This window comes from Microtus oregoni, unplaced genomic scaffold (assembly GCF_018167655.1).
Source record: "Microtus oregoni isolate MIOR12 unplaced genomic scaffold, Mior012 000033F_ref0000390, whole genome shotgun sequence".
Classification (NCBI taxonomy): domain Eukaryota; kingdom Metazoa; phylum Chordata; class Mammalia; order Rodentia; family Cricetidae; genus Microtus; species Microtus oregoni.
In genome coordinates, this window is record NW_024543092.1 from 28,202,258 (window position 1) to 28,212,649 (window position 10,392).

Below are 10,392 nucleotides of genomic sequence, written 5' to 3' on the forward strand. Positions count from 1 at the left end.
AGGACCCTCTTTCGTCACGACTTGGCAACCTGCTGGATAATAGTTAATATGGCAGTTTTGGTTTCCAACACATATTTTACAGTTTTGTTTGCTATTAAAATGGGTTATAGCATGTAAGTTTTATATGACTATGGTGATAACTTAATTTACTGGTTACTAGGTTTCAGTATTATTTTGAATATTCTATCATTTAGGAAGATTATGGCACTCCTAAGAACCATACAATCTTTACTAGAAATTCATGCAGGTCAGGAGATTCCGGATTCAAAAGTGACAATAATAAAAAGTGTCAACTTCTAAAGGCTCAAAGGGAGTCAGAGAAGCCAGATGGACGCCAATAGCAATGAATGATCTAAAATAAATTAAGCAAGCTATTGTTAATTTTTGCTTGCACTCTGCATATGTTAAGAAAATGATAAGGACCTGGGCTACTAATGCTAGAGCTGCCCCCCATGATTTCCATCAGTTAGTGTCTGCAGTTTTACATGATGCACCTTCCTTGATGTTTGGAATCTATTTCAGAGAAGAATCCAAACATATGGAACAGCAAGGAAGAGCAAAAGGTGTTCATGTTTTTCAAGATCAAAATCTTGGTGTAGGAGAATATGCTGTTCCACAGGTCCAGGCTCTTTATGACCATGGAGTGTCTATGGTGTCTATGTCACCGAGCAGCTTTAAATGCTTGTAATAGGATACAAGATCCAGCAAAAAGGGTTGAATCATATACCAGGATTATCCAGGGACAGAGAGAAGACTTTATTCACTTTTTTCAAAGATTAATTAAGGCTCTGGATATAGGGGTAACAGACCAAGAAGCTAGACGAATACTTCTTGATTCTCTAGCTTTCGAAAATGCAAACATAGATTGAAAAAAGATAATTCAGCATTTAACATTTAGATTAGCACCTATGGATGAATGGATTCAACATACAATGAATGTTGAGACGTTTAGATATAATGATGAATCTTGGGTAGAAGTGATTTCCAAAGCAATGAGGAGGCATCAAACTTCCAGGTGTTTTAATTGTGGTAAATTAGGACATCTGAAAAGGGATTGCAAAGAATTTCTAGGAATAATATCTCCTCTGGGAATGACAAAATAGGAGACCCTGGCCTTCAAGGGTCAGAGGTAGGTTATCTGTGAGTTCAAGGTTTGGCAGCACACACCTTTAATCCCAATGTCTGGGAGGCATGGACTGTCATATCTCTGAGTTCTAGTTGTGGTAGCACACAATTTTTATCCCAGCTCTTGGGTAACCCATGCAGGTGGATCTGAGTTCAAGGACAGCCTGGTCTATAGAGTTATTCCAGGTAAAAGATATACATAGAACTTGTCTCAAAATGTAAAAGATAAAAAAGGAAGTAGAAATTAAAATCAAGCAGGTCAAGGATGGAAAATACACAGAATCTTGATACTCTATGCTATTATACTATCTTTGAATTGTTTGAGTCATGAGAAGTGGCAACCGCTGTGAAAGGATATTTGTCTATAAATGCTGCTAAATTAATTCAAGACAGATGTTTTTATAATATCTATGTGATCTGTCCCACTGTGTAAGGTACTGAGAGTAATGGGATTAAGCTACAGGAGCTAATAAGACTGAGCTAGTAGGCCATTCAGTTTTATGACCTTGTGATATCTCTGATTTTCTCTGGCTTGCTGGTTGTGGGTTATCTGGTGGGACAGGAACACTAACAAGCCAGCCTGTCAGATTACTGTATATGATTTTTCTGTGATTCCTTGATTTTTTTGGTTTTTATATATAGTTGAATATTGTTTTTTCAAGATCTGTAAAGAATTATGATGATTTTAATGGGTAATGTATCAAATTTGTAGATTGCCATTGCTATAGCTCCCATATTTACTATGTTGATACTATTCATTCAAGACCTTGGGAGATCTTTCAATTTTTTTGGGTCCTTTTCAGTTTTTCTTCAAAGCCTTAAAGTCTTGTCAAATAGACCATTCATTATTGGTTATTGTAACCCCAAGATACTTTACTCTTCTTCTCTATCCTTTGTGTATAGAAGTGGTATTTATTTATTTATTTTTTGAGTTGATCTTGTATCCTGCCACATCACTGATTGTATTTATCAGCTGTAGGAGTTATTTGGAAGATTTTTTGTGGTCACTGATGTATGCAATCATACCATCTGCAAAAAACAAAATTTTTAGTATTTTTTTACCTATTCAAATCCCCCTGATCTCTTTATGTTTTCTTATCGCTATTGTTATAACTTTACGCATTATCTTGAAGAGATATGGTGAGTGGACAGATTTGTCTTTTTTCCTGATTGAAATGGAATGGATTTGAGTTGCTTTCCATTTACTTTTAAATCAGCTCTTGATTTGCTGTATATTGCTTTTTTATATTTAGATATGATCCTTGTAACCCTAACCTCTTCAAGACCTTTATCATAAAGGAGTGTTGAGCTTTGTCAAATGATATTTCAGCATTTACTGAAATGATCACATGGTTTCTTTCTCTTTCAGTGTATTTATATGATAGATTTGATTGATAGATTTCCATGTGTTGAACCAGCCCTGCATCTCTGGGATAAAGCCTCCTAGTATTTTTTTGGTGCCTTCTTGGATTAGGTTTTTCAGGATTTTATTGGGAATTTTTTTTATCCATGTTCTTGAGCGAGATTGGTCTGGAATTCTCTATCCTGTTGGATCTTTTTATTTTTTTGTTTTGTTATCATGGTAACACTGCTGCTTCATAGAAAGCTTTGCAATGACTCTTCTGTTTCTATTATGTGACAAATGTTAAGGAGTTTAGGCATCAGCTCTTCTTGGAATTTCTGGTAAAATTCTGCATTAAAACTAGTTGGTGCTGTGCTTTTCTTGGTTTGGAGGTTTTTTACGACTGCTTATATTTCCTCACTGCTTCACGGTCTATTTACATTGTTCCCCTGGTCTTATTGAATTTTGGTATATGTTATTTATCTAAAAACAAGTCCATTTCTTTTACATTCTCCAACTTTGTGGCATATAGGTCTTTGTATTAAGGTCTAATTATTTCTGAATATCCTCAGTGTCTGTTATGTCCCCCATTTCATTTCTTATCCTGTTAATTTGCGTGTTCTCTTTCTGTACCTTTTTATTACATTGGATAGCCATTTGTGAATCTGGTTTTTACTCAAATAACCATTTCATTGTTTCATTGATTTCTTTGGATTGTTTTCTGTGTTTATATTTTCTTTGTTTGAGTCGTCCGTTTGATAATTTCCACCCTTCTACTCCTGGGTAAGAATGCTTTTTTTTTTTTTTTTATAGCTTTCAGCTGTGCTGTTAGGTGTCTAATGTGAGCTTTCTCTGTTTTTGTAATGTGGGCACTTAGTACAAGGAATTTTCCTTTTAACGCTGCTTTCGTTTTGGTTATGTTGTGTCTTTGTTTTCATTGAATTCAAGGAAGAATTTAATTTTTTTCTTTATTTCTTCCCTGACCCAGGGGTGGTTTAGTAGTTGACTGTTCAGTTTCCATGAGTTTGTCTGCTTTCTGGTGTTATAATTGTTGTTACACTCTAACTTTAATCCATGTTGATCTGATAAGACTCATGTGCTTGCCAATTTATTTTAAATATTTATTTATTTACTATGTATACAATATTCTGTCTGTATGTGTGTCTGCAGGCCAGAAGAGGGCACCAGACATCATTACAGATGGTTGTGAGGCACCATGTGGTTGCCGGGAATTGAACTCAGGACCTTTGGAAAAACAGGCAATGTTTTTAACCATTGAGCCATCTCTCCAGCCCCCCCCCCCCCCCGCCTTTTTCTTATTTCTTATTTATTTATTTTTTTTTTTATTTTCGAGACAGGGTTTCTTTGTAGCTTTTGGTTCCTGTCCTGGAAGTAGCTCTTGTAGACCAGGCCTGCCTCAAACTCACAGAGATCCGCCTGCCTCCGCAAAATATTTTTTGTGGCATATTAGGTTTACTTTGTTATCAAGTATGTGGTCAATTTTCGAGAAGGTTCTTTGAGATGCTGAGAGGGTATATTCTTTACTATTTGGGTTGAATGTTCTACAGATGTCTGTTAAGTCCATTTATTTCATTATCTCCATTATTTCTCTTATTTCTCTGTTATGTTTCTGTCTGGTTGACCTATCCATTGTTGGGATGAGTGCTGCAGTTTCCTACTATTAGTGTGGTTTGAGGCATGCATTTCTTTCTAGTAATGTGGGTGTTTTTATATTACTGAAATTTATATTTGATATTCATACTTCATCCTGATGAAATATTCCTGCTATGAGTATAAAGTTTCCATCTTATTCTCTTTTGATTGCTTTAAGTTTAAAGTCATTTTTGTTATATATTACCAATTAGTATTAGACCTTTTTCCTTTGCTGCTCTTAATATTCTTTCTTAATACTTTATCTTTTGTGTTTTGATTATTATGTGGTGAGGGTTTTTTTTTTCAGTTTGTTTGGTGTTCCGTATGCTTCTTGTACCTTAATAGGAATATTATTTTTTATGTTGTGAAAGATTTATTCTATAATTTTGTTTAATCTATTTTCTCAATTTCAGTTTTTAAGTCTTCAACTCTTTCCATTACCGGTTTGATTGCTTTTTCTTGGTTTCCTTTTCTAGGGTATCTTTGACGGATTTTTCATTTCTTCAAAGTTGTTGTTATTCTTCTCATCCATCTGTTTAAAGTTGTTTTTCACATTCTGTTTGATGGACCCTATCTCTTTTATAATTTTACAATTAAGGTCCATTTCTTTTACTTCCTCTGGATTAGGGTGTTCAAATTCTCCTGTTGAATATTCGCTGGATTCTCATACTATCAAGCTGTCTTTCACATTTTTGGAGGTATTCTTAAATAAACGCATGTGCATCTGTACAAATCCTGTTAGGAGAGTCTTGGCTGCTTGGTACGATCTTTGCTGTGGCTACCTGTGTGCTTGTGGCTTTTTCTTGCTCTGCCTTCTCTTAGTTCTCTTAGCTCTGGAGTATCCTATATCCACTGCACCCTGGAGTAGGCTTTGGTGGTGGACCTCAACACCCTGCAGATGGATAGGAGTCCTTGGTGGAAAGCTTGGATGGGATAAGGCCACTTGCTGGCCAGGGACCTCAAGGGCGTACTTGCTTGGGTGCATGCTCAGTGTGACAAAGAAACTACTGCAACAGTTGCCCTCACTACTTTGTCCCCAAGCCCCAGTCCCCTTGCATTTTGTATTCTAGAGTTTTTATTTCCTCACTTTGAAGCAGACTTGTTGGCAATCACAAAACATAAGAATAAGAATATAAAAATGTAGGTTCCACAAATGGAAACATAGAATTAAAGAAATATATGGTTGTAACCGTAGGAGAATGAAAGCAGACTGTTAGCAGCTTTCTCTTTAGCTTAAGGTGATATGAGAGTCCCATCTGTCTGTGCTGTGAATACCATTGGTTAATCGCAATTCTCTTTCAGATAGGGACTTTGCAGTGTTCAAGCCAGTCTGGAAATTGAAAGTCAATGTTGATAGAAAGAAGGCAGAGTCAGAGAAAAGCAATGTAGCTTGTCTGGAGACAGATGCTGGAACTTTACAAGGGAAGACAATATACAGATTAATGGAGATGCGTTATTTTATGATATGAGTTAGCCATAAATACACTTAAGCTATTGTCCAATGAGTATTCCAAGTAATATGGTTTCTGTTTTATTATTTAGGTCTGAGCATCCGGGAGCAAACAAACAGCCTCCCTACCATATCCATCCAGTCCTCAGAGAAGGTAAGGCATTTTGATCATTTGATGTCTAATTTTGTGAGCAATTTATATATTTTGGCATTATATATATATTTATATATATATATATATATATATATATATATATATATATATATATATGGCATTTTTATTACTGGCCTGCTGGACACAGGTGCTGATGTAAGTATCATTACCCCAGAATCTTGACATCTGTATTGGCCTCTTCAGAATGTAAATGTTCAGCTCCTGGGAATTGGAACCCTATCTCGAGTAAGGCAGAGCACGAGATGGGTTGAATGTATAGGGCCAGATGGACAAATAGGAAAATTAAAGCCATATGTAGCCAATATCGCAATGAATTTATGGGGTCGTGACCTATTACAGCAATGGAATAACGAAATTAACATTCCTGCTACTTCTAGAGCCTATATTTCTGAGAATAATATTAAAAGATATTACAAACGGAGAAAACCAGCCATTTGGGCTGTACAGGAACACGCAATTGATGTCCCTTCAGAGATACCAACAGCCTTGCCTCCAAAATGGTTAACTAAGAAACCAATATGGACAAAGCAATGGCCTTTAGCTGAGGAAAAGTTACAGGCTTTAGAACAGCTGGTACAAGAACAATTAGATGCTGGACATATAGAAGAATCTACCAGCCCTTGGAATTCTCCTGTATTTGTGGTTAAGAAAAAAATCAGGTAAATGGAGAATGGTGACAGATCTCAGGGCCATCAACAAGGTTATTCAATTTTGGATACCATCAAAATTAATAAAGGTTCGGTTTGAAGAAGAGAAGCCACTTGGAAAAGATAAATAACAATTCTTTCATAAGGATGGCGAACATACTGATGGTAAGAAATACAGATAGGTTGGAGGCAGGGTTCTTTTCTTATCTCCACAGGAAAATACTCATCTTCAAAGAAATTGAGGGACCCTGAATATTTAATTACTGATGTATGGACACATTTTGTAAGTATTAATTTTTATATATGTCTTATTAAACATTTCTTTATAAATATATAGAGCTGGTTTTGAAGTTGGACTCTGGCTCATTCCCTCTCCAATTCCAAGCCTGTTAGTAAGAGAAAAACCCAGAGTTTCTGGAGTTTCTCTCTCATGTCAAGAGCCATGATATGGGACAGAAAGAAATATGAGTTTAGAAAACATCTTTGCTTTTCTTCATATCTATCATACTTTTCATTGAATATATCTATCATGCCTTTCATTGAATATATATATGCATGTCTATATGATTAATGTTTAAGTTTTTCACAATGAACAATGAATTTTTCCTGAAGTGACATTTGAAGTTTCCAGGAAGAAGATGGGGCCCCACAACAACAACTCTACCTGGTTGATATGACGTCATGATACTGATAGCTGTACTACAAGACCTGTTTTGGATACCAGCTGCACAAGACGATCCCAACTTGGTTAGCTGAAATGGTGCATATCTTGTACAACATTCTGGCCAGACCTCCACAAAATACTCAGAGACTATTTGCAATTTTAAAAGACATTGATCTTGAAATTTAACCATCATTTTACTTTCACAGGATCCCCCAGAAAGAACATTGCCCCTATGACAGCTGGAAGTAATTCTAGAGGATGACATCCCCTCTCCCAGTAAAGTTTACCCCTGGGTTTAGGGACATCATTTAGGGGTTGGGAGGTTGGGGGAGGAATTTTATAAGTTCAGGGATCATTTTGAAAAAAAAAGAGGGATGATGGGATAATAGATTTATAATTGTGAGTTACTGCTTTTAGACAAATATATTGGTATTGCTTCTTCTATATTGATACAAAGTTAAATTATATTGACTATTGTATGCATGCATGTTTCTATGTCTGTTTAAAACATTTTTATGTATTGACATATATTGTATTGATATATATATATAGTATATATTTACCATATTGCAGTTTACATTTCTACCTCTGATTAAGATACTTATATAATGTTTGTGTATTAATATATATTTGCCATATTGCAATGTTTATTTGTACAGTGTTTATATTTGGAGGTCATTATCCTCATTTGTTACACAGTTGTTTATTGTCTTAGTCTTTAAGTTAGATAGATATTGAGAATTATATAGATAAATAGTCATCTAAGTTTGTCATTTATAATTAGACTAATCAGGTTCTTTAGATATATAGAGATTATACTCAGTATAGATAGATAATCTTCGACTCTTCAAAGAGCTGTAGAAAATGGCCTTTAATCTAACTCAGAGTTTCGTGATAGTGAGACACAATTGCTCCTGGCAACACTGCTCTATTCCTGAGAGAATATTGAGCACCAAAGACACTCCATCTGGAGCCTTTCTATTTGGCAGAACTGGCCTTTGGGCAAAGAAATGCCCATACTTCAACCACTGACAGAGATACAGAGCATGAATCAATGGATAAAACAGGACTGTCATATCCTGTATGTGATATGACAAGTAGTGAGTAGTGATAGCAATAGAAGATAAATAGCAAAACATCATCAGATTTAGTACTCACATTTAATAGAGATGACTCGAGTAGCCATTGAGGGAACAAACAAAAGATAATGACAGAAATCATCTGGAAAAGTCCTAATTGAAGCAGCCATTTGGAATTCTTGATTGAGATACCCAGGTGAGGCTTTCCAGTTGTTGTTTTTTTTGTTTGTTTATTGTTTTTTAAAGAATAGCAAGAAGCAGATGACTGGAGAAGTTGAAGCGGTCATCTGGATTCTCAAGCCAACTTTCGCTCCATGGGTGAGGTTTCCATGGCTGAATTTCTGGCTTCCTGTTCCTACTGAGGCGTTTTTATACCATCTGATAAACGATAGTCTTGGAAATGGTTAGCGTTTTAGTCATTATCAAGGACACAGTATTTTATTCCTGGGCTGTTTTGCTCTTTCTTTCCTCCATTCATAGAATTAGGTGCCCATCCAGTCCTAGAAAAAGGTATTTTGGAGAACATTTGGAGACCACTGGAAACAAATATGCTAGAGTTGGTACAAGAGAGGCCTTGCTTTCATCATCCATTTTGAACAAGCTTAAACAGCACAGAACAGTTTACCAGTAAAATGCACATTATACTTGATTATGAAAATATTAACAAAAAATTAACAAAGAATGTTGTTCTCTTGTGAGTCTTTAACATCTGTACCCTTGATGTGCACAAAACAAAAGCCTTTGGCTAAACAGTGCTGGGTTTCACCACACTCCTCTTGCAGTCTGTGACTGAGCATCAGTAACTAAGACCAGCTAGCTTATTCCACCTTTAGATGTTTAGTGTAGTGCTGACTGGATGGTGGTAACTGTTAGAAAGATGGCTGCTATTCTTACTGAAATTGTTTGTTTATTTTGTTTGTTTGTTTTTTTGAGACAGTTTCTCTGTAACTTTGGAGTCTGTCCTAAAATTCACTCTGTAGACCAGACTGGTTTCTGCCTCCCAAGTGCTGGGATTAAAGGCATGCACCACCACCGCCTGGCGAAATTCTGTTATTTTAATATGGAATAAGCTTTCATGTGAGGAAAAGTTCAGTAAGATAAACATCTAGTACTAAATGAAACATATCTAACATGGTTTGTGGTACCTGCTAGAAACTGTTAAATATTGGAACTGTGGCAGAGTGACATATTCAGGGTGAAGAGGATGACTTTCTTGATTCAGTAGCTATGTGGTTTTTAAAGGTTCTTTCCTAGATTGGCTTGTAAGCATATAAATACGTTACTCTATTTTCAACTAGTGTCCCAATTTTAAGGTGACCCTGTTAGATTGATAGTGTAGCAGTAGGACTAAGTGACTTATCCAAGATTAAGCCCAGCCGTATTAGCATTAAGGACTAGTTACAGCTGGGGGAAAGAGCTCCGAATCTACTTTAGAAATAGATGAAATTTCAATAGTTGAATCATGAGTTGAAAAATATTATTTGTCTTGATTATGAAGATGGACTATTTTGTCATAAAATAGAAACAAATATGTATCAAGACATAGTTTTTCACCTGTCTTAAGATGTCAGAGTGGTATCTTCATTTCTAGGCTTAGTTTTCCAGGCAGCGCTGTTACCATTTGTGCACATGGATGTGTATAGTGGTTGTCTCTAGTGTTCCAGAAAGAAGACTGAGAGGGGAGGGGAACCATAGTAGTTTTGTCGTTATTGAGGTTCTTCTTTTTTTATTTTCCTTTTTATTTTTCTAGACAGGGCTTCTCTGTGTAGCCTTGGTTGTCCTGGAACTCACTCTGTAGACTAGACTGGCCTCAAACTCACAGAGCTCCTCCTGTCTCTGCCTCTTGAGTGATGTGACTAAAGGCATGTGCCACCACCTGGTCTGAGACAGGTTCTTATGTAGTCCATGCTGGCCTGGAACTCACTAAAGATGACCTTGAACTCCTGAACAGGAGGCTGTTTTGATTCAGAAAGTCTACAGATCTTCCTGTGACTCCATAGTCTACAGCAGTTTATACCAGCATCACCACCTTGTAAGAAATAAAGTCATTAGTTTGGAAAAGTCACCCAAGGTCAGTATAAAACTGGGGAGGATATTATTTTTCTATGAAGAAAAAGACTTCTTCAGGGTAAAAAATATTCTCTGTGTACTTACCAGGGCATATTGTATATTAGTAATTGGACCTAAAAGGAATGCTTTCTTCAGCAAGACACTGTGGGAAAAGATAAGAGGTATATTTCTTAGAGGTGAGGGGAAG